This window comes from Littorina saxatilis, linkage group LG8, assembly GCF_037325665.1.
Source record: "Littorina saxatilis isolate snail1 linkage group LG8, US_GU_Lsax_2.0, whole genome shotgun sequence".
Taxonomy (NCBI): domain Eukaryota; kingdom Metazoa; phylum Mollusca; class Gastropoda; order Littorinimorpha; family Littorinidae; genus Littorina; species Littorina saxatilis.
Window position 1 is genome coordinate 72,691,468 of NC_090252.1, and position 27,391 is coordinate 72,718,858.

Sequence of the window (27,391 nt, forward strand, 5' to 3'; positions counted from 1 at the left end):
TTTATCAATAGGCTCGTTTATACCTTGTGCTTATATTTCTTTACAGTTGTGTGTGTGTGTGTGTGGTTAATTGTTCTGTTTGCTGTTGGTCTTAGTGTGTTTGTGTGTGTGTGTGGTTAATTGTTCTGTTTGCTGTTGGTCTCAGTGTGTTTGTGTGTGTGTGTGGTTAATTGTTCTGTTTGCTGTTGGTCTTAGTGTGTTTGTGTGTGTGGTGTGTGTGTGTGGTTAATTGTTCTGTTTGCTGTTGGTCTTAGTGTGTTTGTGTGTGTGGTGTGTGTGTGTGGTTAATTGTTCTGTTTGCTGTTGGTCTTAGTGTGTTTGTGTGTGTGGTGTGTGTGTGGTTAATTGTTCTGTTTGCTGTTGGTCTTAGTGTGTTTGTGTGTGTGGTGTGTGTGTGTGGTTAATTGTTCTGTTTGCTGTTGGTCTTAGTGTGTTTGTGTGTGTGTGTGTGTGTGTGTGCTTAATTGTTCTGTTTGCTGTTGGTCTTAGTGTGTTTGTTTGTGTGTGTGTGTGTGTGGTTAATTGTTCTGTTTGCTGTTGGTCTTAGTGTGTTTGTGTGTGTGTGTGTGTGTGTGGTTAATTGTTCTGTTTGCTGTTGGTCTTAGTGTGTTTGTGTGTGTGTGTGTGTGTGTGTGCTTAATTGTTCTGTTTGCTGTTGGTCTTAGTGTGTTTGTGTGTGTGGTGTGTGTGTGTGTTTAATTGTTCTGTTTGCTGTTGGTCTCAGTGTGTTTGTGTGTGTGGTGTGTGTGTGTGGTTAATTGTTCTGTTTGCTGTTTGTCTTAGTGTGTTTGTGTTGTGTGTGTGTGTGTGGTTAATTGTTCTGTTTTCTGTTGGTCTCAGTGTGTTTGTGTGTGTGTGTGGTTAATTGTTCTGTTTGCTGTTGGTCTTAGTGTGTGGGTGTGTGTGTGTGGTTAATTGTTCTGTTTTCTGTTGGTCTCAGTGTGTTTGTGTGTGTGTGTGGTTAATTGTTCTGTTTGCTGTTGGTCTTAGTGTGTTTGTGTGTGTGTGGTTAATTGTTCTGTTTGCTGTTGGTCTTAGTGTGTTTGTGTGTGTGGTGTGTGTGTGTGGTTAATTGTTCTGTTTGCTGTTGGTCTTAGTGTGTTTGTGTGTGTGGTGTGTGTGTGTGGTTAATTGTTGTTTGCTGTTGGTCTTAGTGTGTTTGTGTGTGTGGTGTGTGTGTGTGTGTGGTTAATTGTTCTGTTTGCTGTTGGTCTTAGTGTGTTTGTGTGTGTGGTGTGTATGTGTGGTTAATTGTTCTGTTTGCTGTTGGTCTCAGTGTGTTTGTGTGTGTGTGTGGTTAATTGTTCTGTTTTCTGTTGGTCTCAGTGTGTTTGTGTGTGTGTGTGTGTGTGTGGTTAATTGTTCTGTTTTCTGTTGGTCTTAGTGTGTTTGTGTGTGTGGTGTGTGTGTGTGGTTAATTGTTGTTTTCTGTTGGTCTCAGTGTGTTTGTGTGTGTGGTGTGTGTGTGGTTAATTGTTCTGTTTTCTGTTGGTCTTAGTGTGTGGGTGTGTGTGTGTGGTTAATTGTTCTGTTTTCTGTTGGTCTTAGTGTGTGGGTGTGTGTGTGTGGTTAATTGTTCTGTTTGCTGTTGGTCTCAGTGTGTTTGTTGGTGTTGCTGTTTATCTTTCTATTTTGTGTCATTTCCGTGTTTCATGTCAACGCCTGGCGTTGTAAGGTTCCAGGAAACTCAAGTTGACGCGAATCAAACGTCCCCTTGTGTGACCTACCTTGTGGGTGACAGGTGCACCTGTACCGTCTGTCAGCAACAGGCCATGCCCCCTGCACACATTGTGCGACACAGGCCACGCCCCCTGCACACATTGTGCGACACAGGCCACGCCCCCTTCACACATTGTGCAACATGCCTTGTTCTCCGTGCAGACTTACAGACTTTGACCTGTAGACCAGTGCTATGGTGCCTCCCTTATCAAGACTGTACATGTCAGTTTGTTTGACCTGTAGATCAGTGCTATGGTGCTTCCCTTATCAATGACTGTACATGTCAGTTTGTTTGACCTGTAGACCAGTGCTATGGTGCCTCCCTTATCACTGACTGTACATGTCAGTTTGTTTGACCTGTAGATCAGTGCTATGGTGCCCCTTATCAAGACTGTACATGTCAGTTTGTTTGACCTGTAGATCAGTGCTGTGGTGCCCCTTATCAAGACTGTACATGTCAGTTTGTTTGACCTGTAGATCAGTGCTATGGTGCCTCCCTTATCAATGACTGTACATGTCAGTTTGTTTGACCTGTAGACCAGTGCTATGGTGCCTCCCTTATCACTGACTGTACATGTCAGTATGTTTGACCTGTAGATCAGTGCTATGGTGCCCCTTATCAAGACTGTACATGTCAGTTTGTTTGACCTGTAGACCAGTGCTATGGTGCCCCTTATCAAGACTGTACATGTCAGTTTGTTTGACCTGTAGATCAGTGCTATGGTGCCTCCCTTATCACTGACTGTACATGTCAGTTTGTTTGACCTGTAGATCAGTGCTATGGTGCCTCCCTTATCAATGACTGTACATGTCAGTTTGGCTTAATTCATGGGTTTGTGCTGTGGACATTGAGTTTAGCACTGTGGACGTTTTCAAGAGGACGAATCCATCTTACACACACACACACACACACACAGACACACACACAGAGACAGAAGGAGAGAGGGAGAGAGAGAGAGAAAGACACGCGCAAACACAACCACGCATAAATATACAGAAAAAGAGAGAGAGAGAGAGAGAGAGAGAGAGAGAGAGAGAGAGAGAGAGAGAGAGAGAGATAATTGAATTGAACTTTATTTAACAAGGGGGGAGAGAGAGAGAGAGAGAGAGAGAGAGAGAGAGAGAGAGAGAGAGAGAGAGAGAGAGAGAGAGAGAGAGAGAGAGAGAGAGAGAGAGAGAGAGAGAGAGAGATGCACAGACACACGCGCAAACACACCCACGCATAAATATACAGAAAGAAAGAGAGAGAGAGGGGGGGGGAGAAAGAGCGATATAGAGAAAGAGACACACACACATACACTCACCCACACACTCACCCACGCACAGACACACACACACACGAACACAAATGAATCCATTGAATATTTCACAGATTTATTTCACAGCCAGTGACATTACAAGCATCAAAGACAAGCAATTTTGCTGACCTGATCATGTATCATATAGACTACGATGTACACATCCCATGTCGCGTGTGGTTTTAGCATGCTCACGATACAAACCGCTTCCATCACCACAACGTGTACTCCCTTATACTACATACAGACTATTCCAACAACTTGTAGTATTATTATTATAAAAGCTGCATTTTCATAATATGTATCTCACGATGAACATCGACCAACTTAATTCTTCTTCGTTCATGGGCTTAGACTCCCACGTTCACTCATGTCTTTAGCACGAGTGGATTTTTACGTGTATGACCGTATTCAGGCAGCATACGCCGATTTCGGGGGAGGCATGCTGGGTATTTTCGTGTTTCTATAAACCACCTAACTCTGGCATGGATTACAGGATCTTTTCCGTGCGCACTTGGTAATATGCTTGCGTGTACACACTAGCAGGTCTGCACATAAGTTGACCTGGGAGATCGGAACAATCTCCACTTTTAACCCACCAGGCGGCACCGACCGGGATTGGAACTCACGACCTCCCGATTAGGAGGCCGACGTCTTACCACCACGCTACTGCGCCCGTCGACCAACTTAATGTTTGAGTGGAGTTTTGTGTGTGTGGTCATATCTAAAGGCTTATTTTACACACATGTAAAGTTAGAGCATGCAGAAAATATTTCCCTGTTGATACCTTTGCCTTATTGAACACTTTTATTATCATTCGGGCTTTGCTAAAAGAGAGAATTGAATTGAATTGAACTTTATTTAACAAGGATTAAGATTTAAGGCTACGCCTTTTCTTACAATCTGTCCTTGGGACGCACAGACACACAATGATAAAATTAAAAATTAAGTAGATGTGCAACGCCAAGCTAGGCACTGCATACCCCAGCGAAAGACAAACCTCTCTCTCTCTCTCTCTCTCTCTCTCTCTCTCTCTCTCTCTCTCTCTCTCTCTCTCTCTCAAACACACACACACGAACACTCACACACACACACCCCAAGTTACACACATACACGCTCACTCACACGCACTCACTCACTCTCTCACACACACTTCATACACACAACATACACCCCCATACGCACATATAGACAGACGGACATACACACCTTTACAAACAAACACACATACACACACACACACACACATGTACATACGCACGCATGTACGCACGCACACACCCACAGACACACACACACACATTGACTCACACAAATCTCATGCACACAAAACACACACTTATACGCACATTCACGGTTGGCCTAGTGGTAAGGCGTCCGCCCCGTGATCGGGGGGTCGTGGGTTCGAACCGCGGCCGGGTCATACCTAAGACTTTAAAATTGGCAACCTAGTGGCTGCTCCGCCTGGCGTCTGGCATTATGGGGTTAGTGCATGCTAGGACTTGTTGGTCCGGTGTCAGAATAATGTGACTGTGTGAGACATGAAGCCTGTGCTGCGACTTCTGCCTTGTGTGTGGCGCACGTTATATGTCAAAGCAGCACCGCCCTGATAATTATGGCCCTTCGTGGTCGGCTGGGCGTTTAAGCAAACAAATACGCACATAGACAGTCGGACACACACACCTTTACAAACAAACACATATACACACTCATACACACACAAACATAAACAAAAAACTCATGCACACACACATTCACACACACACACACACCCACACACTCTCTCTCTCTCAAATCACACACACACAAACACACAAACACACACACGCACAGACACACACACACCCCAAGACACACCCACACACATACACACACTCACTCACACGCACTCACTCACTCTCTCACAAAAAACGTCATACACACAAAACACACACCCATACGCACATATGGACAGACGGACATACACACCTTTACAAACGAACACACATACACGCACACACATACACTTATGCCCACACACACACTTACACACACACGAGTACAGACTCATACACGCGTGCGCACGCACACGCACACACACACAAATACACACACACCGTACCACACACATACGAGTACAGACTCATGCACGCGTGCGCACACACACACACACACACACACACACACACACACACACACACACACACACACAGTAACACTAACGCATGTGCACAAAATGAACACAAACACACACACTGCGCGAGAGAGAAAGACTACAGGGAGGCATGACGTCATGATGCATTAATTGACGTCAAAGACTTTCGACCGTGACGTATTCTTCTTGCGCGAGCTTTATCCATAGACTTGGAAACTACGGAATTTCTACCCGTCCAAAACGGCCTTGGGTGGCGTTTGCTGAAAAAATGGGGGCGACTATTGCACCCACCGTATTTTTGTTAGTATGGTCCCAATTTTTGGTGAACTTCCATCTCCAACGGTAGCACGTAGCCGGGCACAAAGAATCCTTCTTTATCATGTATTATTCGGTATGCACATTTCTCAAATCGATTACAGTATAGCGTTCACGGGATACCTCCAGCTTCGCTGGGATTAAAAAGTTAAAAAGTTAACCAACAAATAGACGTCGGAAAACTTCAGCACGTGATAATTAAGTAGATGTGCAACGCCAAGGCACTGCATACCCCAGCGAAAGACAAACCTCTCTCTGTCTCTGTCTCTCTCTCTCTCAAACACACACACACACACACACACGAACACACACACACACACCCCAAGTTACACACATACACACTCACTCACACGCACTCACTCACTCTCTCACACACACTTCATACACAAAAACACCCCCCCCCCATACGCACATATAGACAGACGGACATATACACCTTTACAAACAAACACACATACACACACACATACACTTACGCACACGCACAAACACACACCCACCCACGCTCTCTCTCTCTCTCTCTCTCTCTCTCTCTCTTTCTCTCTCTCTCTCTCTCTCTCTTTCTCTCTTATACAAACAGACCCACACAAACACACACACTCATGTACATACACACGCATGTACGCACGCACACAGACACACACACACACACACACACACACACACACACACACACACATTGACTCACACAAATCTCATACACACAAAACACACGCTCATACGCACATACACGGTTGGCCTAATGGTAAGGCGTCCGCCCCGTGATCAGGAGGCCGTGGCTTAGAACCCAGGCCGGGGCATAACTAAGACTGGCAATCTAGTGGCTGCTCCGCCTGGCGTCTGGCATTATGGGTTTAGTGCATGCTAGGACTGGTTGGTCCGGTGTCAGAATAATGTGACTGGGTGAGACATGAAGCCTGTGCTGCGACTTCTGCCTTGTGTGTGGCGCACGTTATATCTCAAAGCAGCACCGCCCTGATAATTATGGCCCTTCTTGGTCGGCTGGGCGTTAAGCAAACAAACAAATACGCACATAGACAGACGGACACACACACCTTTACAAACAAACACATATACACACTCATACACACACAAACATACACACAAACTCATGCACACACACATTCACACACACACACACACTCTTTCTCCCTCTCTCTCAGTCGTTTTTACACACACACACACACACACACACACACACACACACACACACACACAGCGGCACACACACACACACACACACATACACACACACGAGTACAGACTCATGCACGCGCACACACACACACACACACACACACACTAACACTAACACATGTGCACAAAATGAATACACACACACACACACACACACACACACACACACACACACAGCAACACTAACACATGTGCACAAATTGAACACAAACACACACACTGCGCGAGAGAGAAAGACTTCAGGGAGACATGACGTCATGATGCATTAATTGACGTCAAAGTCTTTCGACCGTGACGTATTCTTCTTACGCGAGCTTTATCCATAGACTTGGAAACTACGGAATTTCTACCCGTCCAAAACGGCCTTGGGTGGCGTTTGCTGAAAAAATGGGGGCGACTATTGCACCCACCGTATTTTTGTTAGTATGGTCCCAATTTTTGGTGAACTTCCATCTCCAACTGTAGCACGTAGCCGGGCACAAAGAATCCTTCTTTATCATGTATTATTCGGTATGCACATTTCTCAAGTCGATTACAGTATAGCGTTCACGGGATACCTCCAGCTTCGCTGGGATAAAGATGATGAAGATGAGGCATGAAGAGCAGAGAGAGAGAGAGAAACAGAGAGTGAGAGAGACAGAGAGACAGACAGACAGAGAGAGAGAGAGAGAGAGACAGAGAGAGAGAGAGAGAGAGAGAGAGAGAGAGAGAGAGAGAGAGAGAGAGAGAGAGAGAGAGAGAGAGAGAGAGAGAGTTTATTCTACACAACTACCTGTGTTGGACCTTATTTAACCTACCTGCAGACCATGTGGATGGATACCTGTGGATTATATGCAATTGCACGCGCACACCGACAGGGTCACCGACGGAGCTGTACAGTGAGATTTTGTTCCCGTCTCATAACATTGAACCAACAAGGATCTTCTGATGGAACGTTTGATTATTTAAACAAGGGTCATCTGATGGAACGTTTGATTATTTAAACAAGGGTCATCTGATGGAACATTTGATTATTTAAACAAGGGTCCTCTGATGGAACGTTTGATCATTTAAACGAAGCACGAGTCTTCAAATATTCCAAAGCCAGTACATGAACTATCCCAACAAGACCTGTCGATCTTTATATTGAACGAACAAGATGCACAGCAGACAACTTAAAACGACTGGTGATCACCTATATCTATATATATATACGACTAGTGTCTGTGTGTCTGTGTATCTGTCTGTGTATCTGTCTGTGCGCGATGCACGGCCAAAGTTCTCGATGGATCTGCTTCAAATTTGGTGGGCATATTCAGGTAGACCCGGGACACGACACAACCTGGTCGATATTTCAACACGTGCTCTCAGCGCGCAGCGCGGAACCGATTTTGGTTCCACCTCAGCTATTTTGGTTCCACCTCAGCTACCCGGGCCCCCATACCGACACACCATAGCCGCTACACCACATCACAACGCCAAAGTTCTCGGTGGATCTTTTTCAAATTTGGACACCGTATTCAGCTACACCCCGGACACAATATCATCGATGAGATATTTCAACACGTGCTCTCAGCGCGCAGCGCTGAACTCATTTTCGTTTTTGTGTTCATTTCACCATTATAAGTAACTCTTCCTTATCTTCTCCAGTGTTTGGCGTTTATCTCCCTTCCTTCGTGTGGCTTTCCCGTTCAGTTGTAAGTTACTACACTGCGCTGTCCACTGCGCTGAGCGTCTTCGGATATTCCCGGCGTTACTATTTTTAGAAGGTCAACGCAGTGTACAGAACGTAAATTGGACCCGTAAATTATCCTCACTGTAAAAGTGCAAAGGTCGAATCAATTTATAGCCACGCGAAAAATACACTGTCATCTATCTCTCTATAGATACGGCTTCTCTGTGTTTTTGTGTGTGTGTGTGTGAGTGTGTGTGTCTCTATGTAAGCAACACCTGTGCATTGTTCAGTTCTGTTTGTGATGTGGTCTGGCGGCTTTTGTGTAATTTTATGTACTGGCCTTCCTTTGAAAAGCCATAACTTGCTCAGTCCTGTTTGAGTGGAGTTCGCCTCCAAAGGTGATTAACACGGTTACATTCGTCGACAAGGATGGGACTCGATATGGTCAGGAATGGCATTATGGCCACTGAATCATTTTCGTGCTGTTCCCATTCCACGAGTCTGGGAGGGACCTAAGCTTGGCGGGTCCATTGTTCGGACCCGGCGAAGCCGGCGTACGGCTCTAAGTACTTCTTCCCGGCGAAGCCGGCTACCCGGCGAAGCGGGTATTCATTCTAGTATCTTTATATTGAACGAACAAGATGCACAACAGACAACTTAAAACGACTGGTGATCACCTATATATCTTTATATTGAACGAACAAGATACACAGCAGACACTGGTGATCACCTATATATCTTTATATTGAACGGACAAGATACACAACAGATAACTTAAAACGACTGGTGATCACCTATATATCTTTATATTGAACGAACAAGATGCATAGCAGACAACTTAAAACGACTGGTGATCACCTATATATCTTTATATTGAACGAACAAGATACATAGCAGACAACTTAAAACGACTGGTGATCACCTATATATCTTTATATTGAACGAACAAGATGCATAGCAGACAACTTAAAACGACTGGTGATCACCTATATATCTTTATATTGAACGAACAAGATACATAGCAGACAACTTAAAACGACTGGTGATCACCTATATATCTTTATATTGAACGAACAAGATACATAGCAGACAACTTAAAACGACTGGTGATCACCTATATATCTTTATATTGAACGAACAAGATGCATAGCAGACAACTTAAAACGACTGGTGATCACCTATATATATCTTTATAGCTTGAAAGTTATAGGAAGTTAAAGCTGTTGGATGAAAAATGCTCTGCTGAAAACTTTTACTCAAAACAACATGAAATGAACGTTGTTGAAAATTGTCCAATTGGCAGATATAAAGCAACATGTGAAAGTAGCTTATATGAATAGTAAGCACTCCAGTGACATGCGTTTGATTTATAAAAAATAAAAAAAAGAAGAAAAGTACATAACTTCAGCTGAAAACTATTATTTAAAACAATATCAAATGAACATTATTGAAAAGTGTCCTACTGACAGACAGAAAACTACGGCTGAAAGTAGCTTATATAAATAGTAAGCACTCCAGTGAAATACGTTTGATAAAAAAAACAAAGAAAAAACGAAACAAAACAAAAACCACGTACACAATACAAAGAGTTTCGCGAGAAGAAACATAGTTTTATGTTAACATCGACTTGGTTCCAGTAAACACGACCTGCACTGTTCTTTTAGACACAAACCCTTGGTACTGAAATCTCTTTGGAACTGGAGACTCCATCAAAACATTACTTTCTACACTCGGTTAAAGCTTTTAGTGACAAAACAGTCAAAAGTTAAATCGACAATTTCTCCCTTAGCAACAAATGTAATGTTGAAATCTCGTTTAAAACTGAAGACTAAAGAGGTGGATAGAGTACCATAACTGAGCGAGGTCAACGTAGCACACTGCACTTTTCTTTCTTTATTTGGTGTTTAACGTCGTTTTCAACCACGAAGGTTATATCGCGACGGGGAAAGGGGGAAGATGGGATAGAGCCACTTGTCAATTGTTTCTTGTTCACAAAAGCACTAATCAAAACTTTGCTCCAGGGGCTTGCAACGTAGTACAATATATGACCTTACTGGGAGAATGCAAGTTTCCAGTACAAAGGACTTCACGGTCTGACGATCACTCCACAAACTAATCAACAAGCCGCACAGTGACAAGCCCTAAGCAAGCACACGTTTTCCAAAGTCTCACACTATGCAACAGCTTTGACACCACCATCTACAACAGCTTTGACACCACCATCTACAACAGCTTTGACACCACCATCTACAACAGCTCTGACACCACCATCTACAACAGCTTTGACACCACCATCTACAACAGGGACTGTCATTGTTCCCTTGGGGTCATGATCAAATCAGACTGTTTGTCTTCTTCGTATCAACGTTAGACACTTCTGTACTTTTCAAGCTCGCTAATTTAAAAAAAAAAAAAAATCACAATTAAAAACAAAAGACGTTGCCAAAAAAGAATACTAGCACTCTCGTGGGTCACTCTTTGTAATGAATCGCGGTTATGGTGTTTATAGTTGAAGGGATATAACTAGTGCTTTTTGTAATACAAAGAGTTTGTCAGGAGTTGTTACCTTTGAGAGTGGAAACTTTTAACAGTTCAGTAAAATTCCATGGTTAGCTACGGACGGTCAAACTGGGTTCGCGGCACGTGAATTTACAACTGTGCGAGTTGTTCACGTTATAATCGCAACCGCCTGATTTTGTGAGTTGTGATTGTAAACTGCCTGACAATTGAAAGTCATTCGACCTGGGCTCTCGGATGAGAAAACCTGCTCTTGGTTTTGATGTCAACTTTGGAAGAAAACATTTGATCTTGATGTCAACCTTGGAACCGGGAAACATTGCCGGGATGACTTGGAATGTTGTATGGATGCCGCCATATTGGAAGATGAGGTACTTTGCTAGTTTTATGTGAACTTGAACATTTCTTTTGTATGCGCGGACATGACTTGTGTACTTGAATAATTTCGGAATTGTATAATTTTCTTGTGCTCGGTTGGTGTTTTTGAATATTGTTAGTTGTTACAGTAGGGTGTTATATTTTGTAACAGGCCGCCCCAGTCTGACTTGTGCGGGGTGGTGCCAGTGTGGCGAGGGTGCGATGGAGGCCGTAAGGTTGAAGGCTAGCTACATCGTCACCTCTACATAACGTAAAAGTTATGTTTTGTTTATTTGCTTTCTTGTCCTTGTAAATATGTTATGACGTTGACAATGAATGAGTGAGTTTCACAAGATCGTGGACAATGAATGAATGAGTTTCAAAAGGTCATGAATTGATTATTGTAAGCAAGAAAATATTTGAGAATTTGAGGAATGAGTTGATATTTGCTATGTCAGAAACAAACCAATTTGTATGTTCTAATTAAACCATTGGCTATTGTTTGGAAAGAATGAGTTGGTGAAAGACTACAAATTCTTCTAATCTTCTCTCTGCTTTCCTAAACTTCTGAGCGGGAGTCAGATGATTGACTGTGTGTGTGTGCACATATAAAGAATCTGGAAGGAGATTAATAAGGATAAATACGGATCTTCTTTATTTCAAATCTCTTACACTCTTTGTCCAGACTGCACACAATGTGTGATATCACCTGGTCAGTCAAACTCAGATTTGGGTGCCCTGCCGCAAGTCATGCAAACCAATTTTTGTCATGACCAAAATTCTAATAAAAACATAATATATATAACGCACCTGTGACGTGCCTTGCAAGCCAGTGAACGTTCATTCACAGTACATCAAAACAGCATTCCAGTTGAGGCCAAACCACACCCTGCTTTACCACACACACAAAAGAGACATACTTTAACACAACAAAAACCTGTCGTTACAGATTGTGAGACAACAAGAACAACAAAAGCAAAAATAACAATATCAACACCAAGAACATCAAAAGCTTGTTTTTGTTAAGAAGCATATTTGGAATCTCATGTTACTTCTAACAAACAAAAACCCACCCACTCCCTATAACAATAACAAATCAAACAGTGAAGACACTAGGACTAGCCCTACCCTGATTGGCTGAGTGGTGGCGGGGGCGTGGCTTGTTGACCTGTACACACCCACCTTGTGTCCAAAGGCCACAGACTGGACGCTCACAGCGCACAGTTTATGGTCTCAGGGTGAAGGGAGGGGCACTCTCTGCTGTCACGCTCCCCGTACCACCACCACACACATCACAGACACCACACATACAGACAGACACACCACACACACATCACAGAGACAGACACACACCCACACAAACACCCACAAACATGCACACACACCCACTGCGACACCACACACGTCAACTTGATGGGTGCTACCCCGTTCACAGCTAGGTGAATAACCCTTCATGCAAAGTAAATACTTGTTGAATAAGAAGAACACAGAGCTACCAAAATAAATTATTAAAATACAAACACAAATGACTACAGGAGAAGCCAGAAATATCTGAACAAAGACTTCAGTATGTTCACACACTCACTGTTTGAGTTCTACTAAACCCATGCAAACAAGTGGACTTGTAGCGAGTGGAATCGCTGCAAACCAAGCAGACACGCAGCAAACCACAACACCCGTGAAAACAAAGATGGAGACGTTAAATACATAAGGAAGGACCAGAACAGGGACAACATCTTATGTATGATGTCTGGAACACGTATACAATGACCATATATTACGTCCAATGCAGGTTTTAAAACAAGTCGCGTAAGGCGAAAATACAACATTTAGTCAAGCTGTCGAACTCACAGAATGAAACTGAACGCACTGCAATTTTTCAGCAAGACCGTATATACTCGTAGCATCGTCAGTCCACCGTTCGTGGCAAAGGCAGTGAAATTGACAAGAAGAGCGGGGTAGTAGTTGCGCTGAGAAGGATAGCACGTTTTTCTGTACCTCTCTTCGTTTTAACTTTCTGAGCGTGTTTTTAATGATCCAAACATATCATATCTATATGTTTTTGGAATAAGGAACCGACAAGGAATAAGATGAAAGTGTTTTTAAAACGAGTTCGGAAATGGAAAATTTCCTAAATAAATTTTCATTTAATTAATATACTTACCCGAATCACATTAGCATTGAGTCACCTGAGATGCTTATCACTGAAAAACGCTTACCCGGCTAAAGAATTTAAAGGGAAGCAACCCCATCACCAAAACGAAAGTGAAAGTAGCTTTGGTAATGGGCCAGCACACCGGGAGTTACCTCCCATACGGGTGTGTGCCACGTCACTTCCTCTAGGAACACGTGCCTATTCTCATACGGCTTTAAAAAATCTTAAAACCATAAGCGGGGCAGGTGGGAGGGAATACAGTATGTGATTCGGGTAAGTATATTAATTAAATGAAAATTTATTTAGGAAATTTTCCATTAAATATCATATTCTTACTCCGAATCACATTAGCAGATAACATCAACAAGGCGGTGGGCTAGAAATGAATCAAAACTCACCATCAAGTTCTGGACAGGAACTGGCCTGCTGCTATGAGCGCTGGAAGGCCTCTGGAGCCATCCTGTCGAAGAGCTGTGACGTCCCGAAGATAAAAGTTTATGAAAACATCTTCGGAACGCCAATACGCAGTTGTCAGCACCTCCTCTAGACGTCTGGAGCGCAGAACTGCCAGAGAGGATGCCCACGCCCTCGTTTCATGGGCTCGGGCCGAGTCAAGTGGCAAGGAGGGCATAACCCCCCCCCCCTCTTTGTGCGACTCCACTCATAAGCCTGCTTGATGAGCGAGGACACCCACCGGGCCAACGTTACCTTCGACAAATCTTTCTCGCGCCTAGCAAGGAGAGAGATAAACAACAACTTCTGAGAACTAGACCGAATCGGCTGAGTCCGGGCTAAGTACAGACGAAGTGCCCTCACAGGGCAATTGACCGAATCGGGGTCATCCGGGGCCAACGCGCTGGTCAGAGCCTTAACTCTAACCAGCGGAGAGGCCTGCCCCGGAGACTGATTCTTGGCCAGGAAATCAGGCCGGAAACGCAAAGATGCGGAACCGTCCGGCTCAAAGGAGATATCCCCAGGCTGACCCGACAGGGCGTGGACCTCGCTACCCCGTCGAGCCGTAGCCAACAAAAGGAGAAACAGCGCTTTGCGAGTGACATTGAACAGACTGGCCTCGCTTAAAGGCTCAAAATCCGCAGAACGAAGGAATTCCAGGATTAAAAACAAGTCCCACTTGGGAGCGGGCAAACGAGCTTTAGCTTCCTTAAGAGCAGCCCCTTTAATGACTGCAGCTATAACGCCCCCGACTCGAACAGAACGACCAATCTGCTTAAGAGTCGCCGAGATAGCGGAGCGCCGGACCCTCAACGAGGAGACTGAGGCGCCCTGTGAAGACATGAAAGAGAGGTGGTTAGCGACCTGAATAGAGCGCGGAGCCACCGAACTCACCCCTCTAGCTGAACACCAGGCAGTCCATGCTTTCCAGTGGGAAGCATAAACTGAAGAGGTGGACGCTCTATGCGAGCGAGCCACCAAGTCCAGAGTCAAAGACGACGCCCCAGAGCGCTTCAGCGAGTCCCGAACAACTTCCACACGTGAAGCTTCAGAAGACTGGGCTCCTCGTGTGGAATGCCTGTTCGGGGCTGCACTAGTTCCCCTCGCACTAGTGCGAGAGGAATGGGGGGCCCTTGGGCGAGCCGAAGAAGATCTGGAAACCAGACCTGCGACGGCCACAGAGGAGCGACCAGAAGAAGAAGGGCCGGCTCCTCCATCTCCGCTTTCCGGATTACTCGGCTGAGTAACGGAAAGGGAGGAAAGGCGTACGCCTCCAGACCCGTCCAGGGAAAGTCCAGAGCGTTCACTCGCCATGCCTGAGGGTCCGGGAATGGCGAGACGAACACCGGAAGCCTCTTTGAGTACCTTGTGGCAAAAAGGTCCACCAGAGGCTTTTGGACCTGGGCCCAAAGGCGAAGCAGTGCCCCGTGAGTGATCGTCCACTCCGACTGAAGCACTGTACCGGAACGACTGAGCGCATCCGCCAAAGTGTTCAGCCTCCCTGGAAGGTACCTGGCCGAGATCGTGATATGATGCTGAAAGCACCACACCAGGATCTCGCAAGCCCTCTCCGAGAGAGACGGGGACCGCGAGCCTCCCTGCTTGTTGATGTACGGCGCCACTGTCATGTTGTCTGTAAACAGACGAACATGTTTGGCGTACAGGGAGGGCAGAAACTTGGCCAGAGCTAGAGCAACTGCCTCTAGCTCCAGCAAGTTGATGTGCCACAAGGACTGCTCCGTCGTCCACAGACCGGAAGTAGTCTGAAGATCTGTATGTGCCCCCCAACCCTCCCTGGACGCATCTGTAAAGAGGTCCAGGTCGGGGAGGGGCACGACGATCGGAACACCTCTGCAGACCCACTCCGTGTCCAACCACGGAAGGGTCGCAGACTGGAACCATCCCTGCAAAGGGATGAGGGCGTCCCAGTCCACCAGAGGAGAGTCCACAAACGGCTTCAGCGCGAACTGAAGCGGACGTTTGTGGACCCGGCCCAGTGAAACCAGAAGAGCCATAGACTCCATCTGCCCCAAGATGGAGGCAAGCGAGCGGATGGAAGCCATCAGGAGAGGTAAAGTGGAGCGAATCTGAGCTTGGAGCTTGTCCACCCTTCTCTGAGAAGGCTGGACAGTCCAAGCGACCGTGTCGAAAGACATCCCCAGATAAGTGAATGTCTGTGACGGGGTCAGCTCCGACTTTACCCGGTTGATCGAGAACCCCAACGAGTTGGATTCTCGAAGAACCGTCAGGGTATCCTGCGAACAGCCGCTCTGGGACTGGTTCATGATGAGCCAGTCGTCCAGATAAGCCCGCAGACGGATACCCTGGGACCTCACCAGTGCACAGACCTGTCTCACCACCATGGTGAAAATCCATGGTGCGAGAGACAGCCCGAAAGGGAGTGCGCGAAACTGGTAGATCTGATCTCCCCACCGGAAACGAAGCCATTTCCGGTCGGCCGGATGCATAAGAATGTGAAAGTATGCGTCCGTGAGATCGATCGAGGTCACCCAGTCTCCTGGGCGGAGAGAGTCTCGGACAGAGGCTGGCGTCTCCATCTTGAATTTTATCTCCCTCAAGAAAGTATTGAGGAGAGATAAATCCAACACGGGACGCCATCCTCCTGATGCTTTGGGAACAGCGAACAGACGCCCGTAAAATCCCAGGGAGCTGTGGACCCGAACTCTCTCCACCGCGCCCTTCTGCTCCAGGGAGGCAATTTCCGACTGCAAGACGGAACGTGCTTCCTGCGAGAAGGGGGGCTTGAACCGCGGAGGCACTCGGGTAAGAGGCGCCTTTTCCTCCCGCCAGAGTAGACGGAAGCCCGATCTCACCACTCCCACAATCCATTGGCTGTCTACTACCGACATCCAACGAGAAAGTGCCCGGGAGGGGCCTCCCGCCATCACCAAGGTGGAGGGCGGGAGGGAGGTGAGATCGGGAGCGCTTCATTGGGGGTGTGGCTTACTTCCAGAGCCGCCACGCCCCCTCCCCGATGCCGTCCTCTTCTTCCCACCACGAGCGGCCGGCGGAGCCTGCCGCTTCTGAGCTGGCTTGGGGTTAGACGATGTCTGAGCCTGCTTCCGTTTAGAAGGCTGAGACTGTTTCACCCCCTTCAGAGTGTAGTCAAGGAACTGACTGTCCTTGTTTGACTGAATCTCCTTCTGTCTGGCATCCAGTGCCAGCGGACAGAAGAGAGACTCCTCTGAGACCGGGGAGACTCTCAAGGTCTCCCTAGTAGCCAGCTCCGTGAATTGGGACTGCGAGAGGAAGAGATCCCTCCTGCAGAGTACCGCTTGGGTGTACTGCAGGGAGGAAAGACGCCATTGTTCCTCATTGACCTTGGCCAATGCGGTCAAAAGCGCAGAGACATCGTCCGCATTCTGTTCTTCACTGAGAGTGAAAGGAACCAGCGAATCGGTCAATGCCCGAGACAGAGCCCGAACGAGAGTCTCCGCAATGGAGGACAGTTCGATCTGCCGACGTCCAACCTCCTCAGCAGAGAGGAGGGAAGCCTCGGAAACCGGCAAAACCGAATCACGCTTGATCGGTTTAGTCAGAAGAGGCAGCAATTCCCGGGAAACCGGAAGGGTAGCCCTAGGGAGTGCAAAAGACGCCAGCCAACTCTGGCTCTGATTGGGCATGCCAAGCTTCCTATTGGCCGTAGGCACGAAGGAAGAGGCTTGGGCAGCTGAAGCCACCCACTGCTGAGCTGATTCCGGAACTGGACCAAAAGGAAGCAGTAACGGAACAGGCACTGGCCGAATACCACTACCCGCATGTGCTGGACGAACCAGCGAATGCGAAAGTTGGTAAGCCACTGACGGAGACTCGGCGAACCGGAAGGAAGAAACATCTTCCTGTGCCGGCCGGAAGTCCGCCATGGCAGAAGGAACGAATGATGCGGAAGAGTCCGCAGCCACCACCCCTTCAGGAAAGTAACGCGAAGTTACCTCCGCCGCAAGTTCAAAAACAGTCTTGAGCTTCGACGGAAACACGCCCCGCGACTCCTCGCTGACCACTGATGGAGCATCAGAATAGTCACACGTGGAACCCTGACCGAAGTCACCAGTTCCGTAAGCAGAAGCATGCACTGGTGAACCGGAAACCGGAAAAGCCTGAGCACTAACATCATCCTGCAGCCCAAAACCCTGTGAAGGTAAAGGGTAAGCAGGACGACCATCCGCAAAAACCGGAGCTGGATGAGCTGACGTCACTCCCCCGACTGAGTGGAGTGATGCCTGCTCAAGCCTAGGCGCTTGAAGGCCGGAAGGCGCACGCTGTAATCCACTATCTGGTATCCGGAAGGAACCACCAGAAGAGGAAGAAGCGTTTCCGGCCGAAACCGGAAGTGTAGTCAACGGAACCGCAAAATGCGGAAGTGAAGACTGCACTGGTTGACTTCGCGATCCGGAAGGACCGGAAGTCAGTGAATACTCCATCCTGCCGCGACCGCCGTAGCGTGCCGGAGCGGACGGATCATCACTTCCGGCAAGTGCCGGAAATGCGGCAGTCGAAACCGACTGCCGCCGCTGTTCGATCAAATCCGGGGCCTCGTAGGTTATCGCCGGAAATGAAAGATCAGCATGGTATCGGTCGTGACCCGATGCGAAAGAGCTGTCCCCCGAAGGAGAACGTCCAGGCGCCTCACGAGGGCTATCGGACCAGCTCTGCTTACCAGCCGACGCTGAAGAGGGAGGACGCTGCTCCAAGCCGGAAGTGGAGGACAAAGACACGGAAGCCAATGCCCGGACGTCACTGCCAGATGCCGGAAACGCCGAACTGCTGGCGACGGAACGCTGAAACTCTGCCTGCACCAAGCTGCGGATTTCCGGAACCAGTGACTTTAACAGAGAGGAAACCAACGCACCTTGTCCAGGTGCTAACAACGATAACGAAGTCTCCGATGTAGAGACAGGTGCAGAAGTAACAGTAGCGCTAGGCGCCGCAAAAGAAGCAGAAGTAGTAACAGCGCTAGGCGCCGAAATAGGTACAGCCAACAAAGTGTTACGCTCTTGGTCTGTAACAAGTAACGTTGCTTTGGAAGAGGAAGACTTAGACTTAATTTTCCCCTTGGGGTCCGACTTGCCACGGCGCTTGTCTGAATCAGACATGTTGACAACAACACGTGGCAACGCGAAAAAATTTTACTGAAACATAAGTCTAAACGACTGGAAAACTCAGTAAACACACGCACTAATGCGTTCACAAAATACTATAGCTAAACTTGCCCCACAAAAAGCAGAGGCACGGAGAGCTACAAACAAAGTCACACGAGCTAGAAAACTAACTCACACAACAAAATGGCGACACGCAAGACACTGACACGTTAGTCAACAACACGTGGCAAAGTGAAAAAGATTTACTGAAACGTAAGTCTAAACGACTGAAAACACAGTAAACACACACGCTTACGCGTCAACAAAATACTAAAGCTACACTTGCCCAAACAGAAAGAGGGCACGCAGAGCTACTAGCAAAGTCACACGAGTTAGCTAACTAACTCACACAACAAAATGGCAACACGCAAGTCACTGACACACAAGTCCGCAAAAAACGGACAACGTACAGTAACGAAAACAGCGCAAACAACCAACAACAAACGGGAACGAGCTCACCAAACTGTAGGCAAGGCGAGCAGAAAAGCTGGGTAACGTGGCCGGCGGGTGTCACTCAAACACGCAAGGTCAGCCACAGAGCGTCAAAAAGTGAACCGTCCTCTCCGAGGTGAAAAAGACGTATGAGAATAGGCACGTGTTCCTAGAGGAAGTGACGTGGCACACACCCGTATGGGAGGTAACTCCCGGTGTGCTGGCCCATTACCAAAGCTACTTTCACTTTCGTTTTGGTGATGGGGTTGCTTCCCTTTAAATTCTTTAGCCGGGTAAGCGTTTTTCAGTGATAAGCATCTCAGGTGACTCAATGCTAATGTGATTCGGAGTAAGAATATGATATTTAATTTTACTTTAATCATAATTTTTCAGAGCTTGTTTTTAATCAAAATATAACATATTTATATGTTTTTGGCATCAGAACATGTTGAAAAATAAAATAAAAGTAATTTTGGATCGTTTTATAGAAAAATAATTTTAATTACAATTTTCAGATTTTTAATAACCAAAGTCATTAATTAATTTTTAAGCCTCCATGCTGAAATGCAATACCGAAGTCCGGCCTTTGTCGCAGATTGCTTGGCCAAAATTTCAATCACTTTTATTGAAAAATGAAGGTGTGACAGTGCCGCCTCAACATTTACAAAAAGCCGGATATGACCCTCGTCTCGATTCCCCTAAATGTAATAAAAAAAGAAAGAAAGAAAACAAACACACACACAAAACAGAAGCAAAAAAACAGACGAGATAAGTTACACCCTCAGGCAGTACAAACACAGACCACAATCCAAACACATATCACAACTATACACACACAGAGCATAACGCACAATGCACACACAACACGACACGACACGACACGACACGACACAACACAACACAACACGACACAACACAACGATACAGACAGAGATCTTCTGTCCATCGGTCAAGGCCGGACTATCTCTCGCCAGGACTGCCCCCCGTGTCCCGACGTGACCTGTCAAGTCTGACCCGCGCTGACTGACTGACCGCCACTGTGTACATCTCTGTGACCTCAGCCCACTGACCCCTGGTGCCGAGACTGACCTCTGGCCACTGTGACCGCCCCACTTTCTGGACATGTCACTGACCGCGCTACTGTACTGTGTCTGCTGACTGGTTGTGTCTCACAGATGCCTGACTCCACTTTAGCAAGCAAAGCTGGCAATTTTCTTTGTTTCTGAAAAAGCTCACTTATAATTAATTGGGCGATCATCTTTGCCTTTAGAATTTGTAGTTTTTGTGTTTCCAATGGTGTTTTGGTTTTGTTGTTTGTTTGTTCTTGTTATGTTGTTGTTTTGGTGGTGAACAGTAAATGGACCAATGAAACCTCCTTTCAAGACCCCATCCCGTTAAATAGCCTGGTTTAAAAAAAAAATTATGAATAGATTTCTTTTCTGTTCATAACATCTGTAAATTTGCCCCATTTTGAGACTCCCTCCTTTTGAAGACCTGAGCCTCTGTGCACACCGACCCGTGTCCACTTGACAAGCTCGGCCAGCTGCCTCACGAGATCTCACACTGAGACGTCAAATCACCGAGTACCGTCGGCCGCTCCAATACGCTATGCACACACCCCTTGCACACACCCCTCTCACCCCCCCCCCCCCCCCCCATACACCCCTCTCGCCCACTGATTGGCTGAACGCTGGACCAACCTGTCCAATACCTAACGGAGCGTGTCGGACGGACTCTGCTGTCTTGGCAAGCTATGCCTCACTGGCCAGTGATAGGTCAGTGAGTGAAGTGCTGGTCATAAGCCCACAGGACCTCACTGCTCGTCTCCACACCGCGCTCCATTGGCTGACCAGCCCGACCTATGTCCGAACGAGCCTGATAGCTGACCCCACTCCCCCTGCAACGAACTCCCCGTCTCTGACCACTTTGTTGCTTCTGTAGAACGTTGTGACGTCTTTCATATCCACACCTAATATTTTACAGCATACAGAATACAGTATTTATTGAGCCAAGTGACATTAAAAAACATTTAAAGCACAAGGAATTTCGCGTAGTGTTGGTAAAATCACGCACACACACACACCTAAACACACACACTGACACACACACACAACAGACAACAACACAATGATATGAATATATACAACACACACAATGACGAGTCATGTGAACGCAATTCAGCCGGCACTCGCGGTGGGTCCATACTGCATCTAAGCCAATCTTCTAAAATACAAAAACAAAAAAACAGTCTATATAAAAAAAATATAGACAAAATAAAAGACAATACCCGAAGCGATTGTACGAGTAAGACGACGCCATTTTGGCTTCGCTGTTTACTAAAAAAATCATGTGCTTGTTAGTTCGGTTTTTTTTAAATTTTTTTTAGATCAAGTGCATCAGTAACAAACAGAAAAGTGATATTCCTCATAAAAAAACCTCACCCTGATATTTCTAGTTCAGAAATGGCCTGACCGCTTTTACATTTACCAAAAATCAATGTTAAGATTGTTACTGTGTAAACTTGTGAATAACAAGACCCCAATAGAAATAAAGTTTGTCATGGATTCTGCCCGGGCTCTCTAGCCATTCTATGCCTAGATTATTAGAACAAAGAACCGACAACAGCCTAAATTTCGAGCGGATCACAATCACAAATTGGAAACGACTATGCCGACAGATTTATGACACTTTAACAAACAATTCAGCAATGATCACACCACCAGACTGTTGGACTTATTCGTGCATGTTACGTGATTCAAAGTCAACTGCAGGCAAAGAGAACTGTATCTCAAAGTTGGCGAGGTACACCAATATCCCCCTCCCCTCCCATCCACCCCCTCCTCCCCCCAGAACGTTTCACTCACCTGTTCCCAGAGTCTAGACTCAATCAAAACAGACGTAAGCAAAGGTGGAGGTTGAAGGAAGGAAGGTAAAAAGGTGGGGGTTGAAGGAAGGAAGGTAAAAAGGTGGGGGTTGAAGGGTGGAAGGTAAAAAGTGGAAGACGAGCACACAATACAATGTACTTACACCTCCCTTTGAGCTACAGGGGGGGGGGGGGGGGGGGGGGGGAGGAGGGGGCACGGTACGGCGTGTGTTGCTATGGAAACCGGTTGGATTAGGAACGAAAAATTGGTAATCATTAATTCAGTATGGGAGTGGGGTTGCGACGGAATAAATCTGCATGTTTTGAAAACAAATTGTGCAGACATAATACTACGGTATAAATAGGTCCACACTACCAGGACTTACAAGGCTGCCGACATAATTATACAAACAACAAAACACACCGACATACACACACAAGGCTGGCAACGAGTCAACACGGAGCATGCTTCAAAAGTAAAGCTTTCAAATACCGGGTTTTGTGACAAAACCCCACAATGCAACAGCTCGTAAGGCCAGGCCGACCCTTCTCCCGTCACTTGCTGTTCATTATTCATTGTGGTTGTTATAATCAGTACGGTCAGGCCTGATTTCATTTCAAAATTATTCCGTAAGTACAAATAAAAGCAAAAACCAAACAACAACAACAACAGCAACAACACAAACACACACCACCCAACAAACCTATAACCAAAGTACGTGCATATCAACGCGCATCATTTCCACTATTATTACAGGGAGAGGGCAAACAACGACAGACACACATATAATTATATGCACGCACATTCCAGACGCTTCTGTATTTCATCAGCGAAAAAAATATGATTAAGATCCGTTGTTAATTGTTCCACTTGAAGAATGTTTTGCTGCACAACTGAATGCACACACATAGAGCTGACCTACACTGACTGCGTACTGCCAATACTGTTGATAGACAACTGGTCCTGCTCTATAGGGAAGAAAACAGTCCGGCCACAACGCGTGAAAATCGCGTGTTAAATCCGTCAACACAACAGTCAGTCAGTCTGTAACTGGAAACGTTTAAAATTCAAACATTTGAAAAGTTGACAACCGTCGACTGCCAACGCCGCGTGTACAAAACACAGCGGGTCGTCTCCCTTGGACCAGTAGTGAACAGAGCGAGAAGGGCTTCAAACCCCTGGCAGTACCATTTGCAATTTGGTATTTACTTCAGCTGTTTCTTGCTTCACGTCACGCTTGTTAAATAGTGTGACAAGCACATCGACTGTAAATAGTGTGACAAGCACATCGACTGGTAAGTTTAGAGACATACGAACATAATTATTATTGTTATGTTTCGGTTCCGAGGTATCATTACTTTGAATAAAATATTATTAAATAAATAATTCATTTCTGTTGTGCTCACAAGAATAAAAGTGATGTCGATAATAGCAACTTAGAAGACGAAACAATGACGTTCCACATTGCCAACATCAAACACAATCATCTCAACAAAGCAACGGAAGCACAAGCGAGTCGCCATCCCTGTTACAAAATAAAATGAAGAGGGTATATATCTTTCTTTATTTGGTGTTTAACGTCGTTTTCAACCACGAAGGTTATATCGCGACGGGGAAAGGGGGGAGATGGGATAGAGCCACTTGTCAATTGTTTCTTGTTCACAAAAGCACTAATAAAAAATTTGCTCCAGGGGCTTGCAACGTAGTACAATATGACCTTATGGTTTGTTTGTTTGTTTGTTTATTTGTTGCTTAACGTCCAGCCGACTACGCAGAGCCATATCAGGACGAGGAAGGGGGGGATGAAGGGGGCCACTTGTCAAGCGATTCCTGTTTACAAATGCACTAACCCATTACTTGTGTCCCAGCAGGCTTTAGTAAAACTAAATTAATACCTACTGGAAGATTACCAGTTTCCAGTATGTTAAAATAGGCTTAACCTATCTACTGCTGGACTTACATCAGAACACTAACAGATTAAACTATACATGAATCGCGAGACAAGCGGCAAGAGAAGAGATTTTTGGAAAAAATACAGGTGAATGAGCAAGAAGGCAGAAAAAAGAAAAGAATTCATGAAGAAAAAGAGAGCATGACAGGAAAGAGGAACCAAAAATCTACCTAACAGCAAACTAGAAAGCTCCTGCGGTTCCAAAAACAGGAGGGGCCTTTAATTTCATAACCGCAGTGCCCCACTGCGGGAATGACCTTACTGGGAGAATGCAAGTTTCCAGTACAAAGGACTTAACATTTCTTACATACTGCTTGACTAAAATCTTTACAAACATTGACTATATTCTATACAAGAAACACTTAACAAGGGTAAAAGGAGAAACAGAATCCGTTAGTCGCCTCTTACGACATGCTGGGGAGCATGGGGTAAATTGTTCCCCCTAACCCGCGGGGGGTGAGGGTATCTAAGGACACACTTTAATGTTGACCCGAGATCATGGACGTGGAATGCTGCCTTCGAGGCGTTCATTAATTCCAGGAACTAGGTGAGTTTGGCAGATTAAATAATCACACAACTCCAGCAAAGCAATATCTGCCCAGCGCCTATGCTTTTAATTACAACGTACACAAAAAAGAAGTAATCAATAAAGTATCAGAACAAATCCTGCCTTTGATATCTTTATGTTCTGCCCCCTGAATGAAATGTATATCAGCAATGCTTTTAATCAAGGACGATGAATGTCCACTGTATAATTAAATAGCTGAGAACGACACTACATCAACTACACATGATGTTTAAGATCAAGAGTAATGTCGCAAATGTGACATTAATATTTTTCACAAGGAGAGAAGTTATGCTGCATCATTTTTAGTAATATTTATTTTTGTGTAAAAACACTATTTAAAATATTTAGAAAAATAGAAACTAAAGAAATGACAGATTCTGTGCCTAAATGATCTGAACACAGCACAAGTCTAAAGCAAGTCACTAGATTCAAAGTATTTGTGTGCGTGTTGATATAAATTGATAACAGAATCAAGTAATATTGCAATTCATGCAGCCATTACAAATAATACATATGGGTAACAACACATATATCCGGGTGTGAATAATCACGTGCACCACTACAATTCAGTGAAGGCATGTGTGTACATGGGACACAAGTATTCTTCCACTTTGACACATACTATAATTCAACAGCCTCGCTGCTTCCCGTGAGCAGCAAACATTTTACACACGTTTATATGTTACTAAAACACTGAACTTTTGCTGTTTATACAAATATATTTAGCAAAAAATATATCTTATATATATTTCTAATGAAGCCAGTTTCCCAGTGAGATTATTTTTCACCTCTGGCCATCTTGATGCCGTATTAACCCTTGCTCAGATAAGTTTTGATAACTATTTGTGTCTGTTCACCTCACAGACCGTTGACCCCCCCCCCCCCCCTACAAGTCGAATTAATTTATAACACTTAGTGTGATTCTACAAAATGAGACAATTAAAAAAAGGAGCGCTTCCGATATCATCTCCCAGATTATGCTTTAAGAATTTCTTGCTGAAAAATATGTCCGAGTCAGTCATAAAAAAGCGTACATACATTGTTTTTATACGCTATTATTTTTACTTATTGTTGCAATCTACTTACACTTATAAAGTCATTCTTTCTATATATACCCTTTCAGCATCTCATTTGCAGTCAGAGAAGGAAGGAAAGAAACAAAGAATTAATTTGAAACAGAGGAAAAGGCATGCAGTATAAAAGTAACTAATTGCTTACAACAGGTGAAACCACCATGTCTTATGAGCATTTTATTTTTGCAATCTTATTTACTTATTTATTATTCTTTTACTTATTTATTTCCGAACAACTGATCCAATACAAATTGTGTTTGCTATACGGCGTCACAATAAGCAGCCTTTTCACTCAGATACTGTACATTTGCTGCTTTAATTAACAGTGGGTCATTTATTACAAATTGTTAACATTTAGGACATAATATCAAAAAGTGCGTTATATACAAAGACAAAACTGTCTTGGTCACGCGTGTCCGACCTCAAGCAGTAATGCTGCCATCATAAAAGTTTCCCTCAGTCTGTGAAGAACTCTCTAGGCGGCATATTTTACATTTTGTGCAAGTAGGCTATTGGTGACATGATCAAAAGTCTCTACAAAAGGCATTCACAGTCTTGAACAGTTTTGTCTTGTTTCCCCTACACTTACAGACTTGAACAGTTTTGTCTTGTTTCCCCTACACTTACAGACTGTTGCCAACAATAGCATGGCGAATCAGACAAGACAGATACACCGGCCTGCTGCCATGCAGGTGGGACTGCCAGGTAAGGAAAGAGGGGGTGGGGTTGGGGCGAGGGCGAGACAGACGACGAATAAGACAACACTGCTAGCTCTCCACTGCACACCCGGGCCACAGGGTCACTCACACACACACTTACCGGCGCCATCCACAGCGGGGGAAAAAGAGAAACGACAAAAGAGACACATAATGACACACCTTTCTCTAGCTTGACCAGGACTGGACACCGTGGACACCTCTGAAAGCACGTGACACAGAGGTCAGCACATCATTACTGACACACATGGTGTGTAGACAAACACATGGCGTACGTAGCCTGCAGACAGCGACTTGCATGCACATTGCACACTCTGCACACAAGCACTGGGCACAGACACACACATGTGGTAGACCTAGACCTGCGCAGTAACATCACAGTTTTCAGGCCGGGGAAAGTTCTTTACCCACACTGGGTGAAAGTATACAGATCTTGATACACCTGGAATAAGTCCTAACCGCTGGTATGGGGCTGACACTGCCCCGTCCTGCCTGGCGCTAGACACAGACAGGACCTGAGAGACGAGGACACGACTTGTACAAACACAGACACTTGTACTGTGCAGCGTGACGTGATGCGGATTGTCGGGTCAAGGTCACTGCTCGTGACGTCACAGCACACCACTGACACCCAGACCTACATAGAGAGAGAGAGAGAGAGAGGGGTCTCGGCACACACTGACACACACACGGTGCAGGGTTGGTACAGCCAGCACAGCGGGGCTATAATGATCGTGGCGGCGAGTGTCATGTAGATCTAGCCAGTGTACAGTGTGCCGCGTCTGTGACACACTGAACTACATTCACCCGGCCCCGCTACACGTCGCTC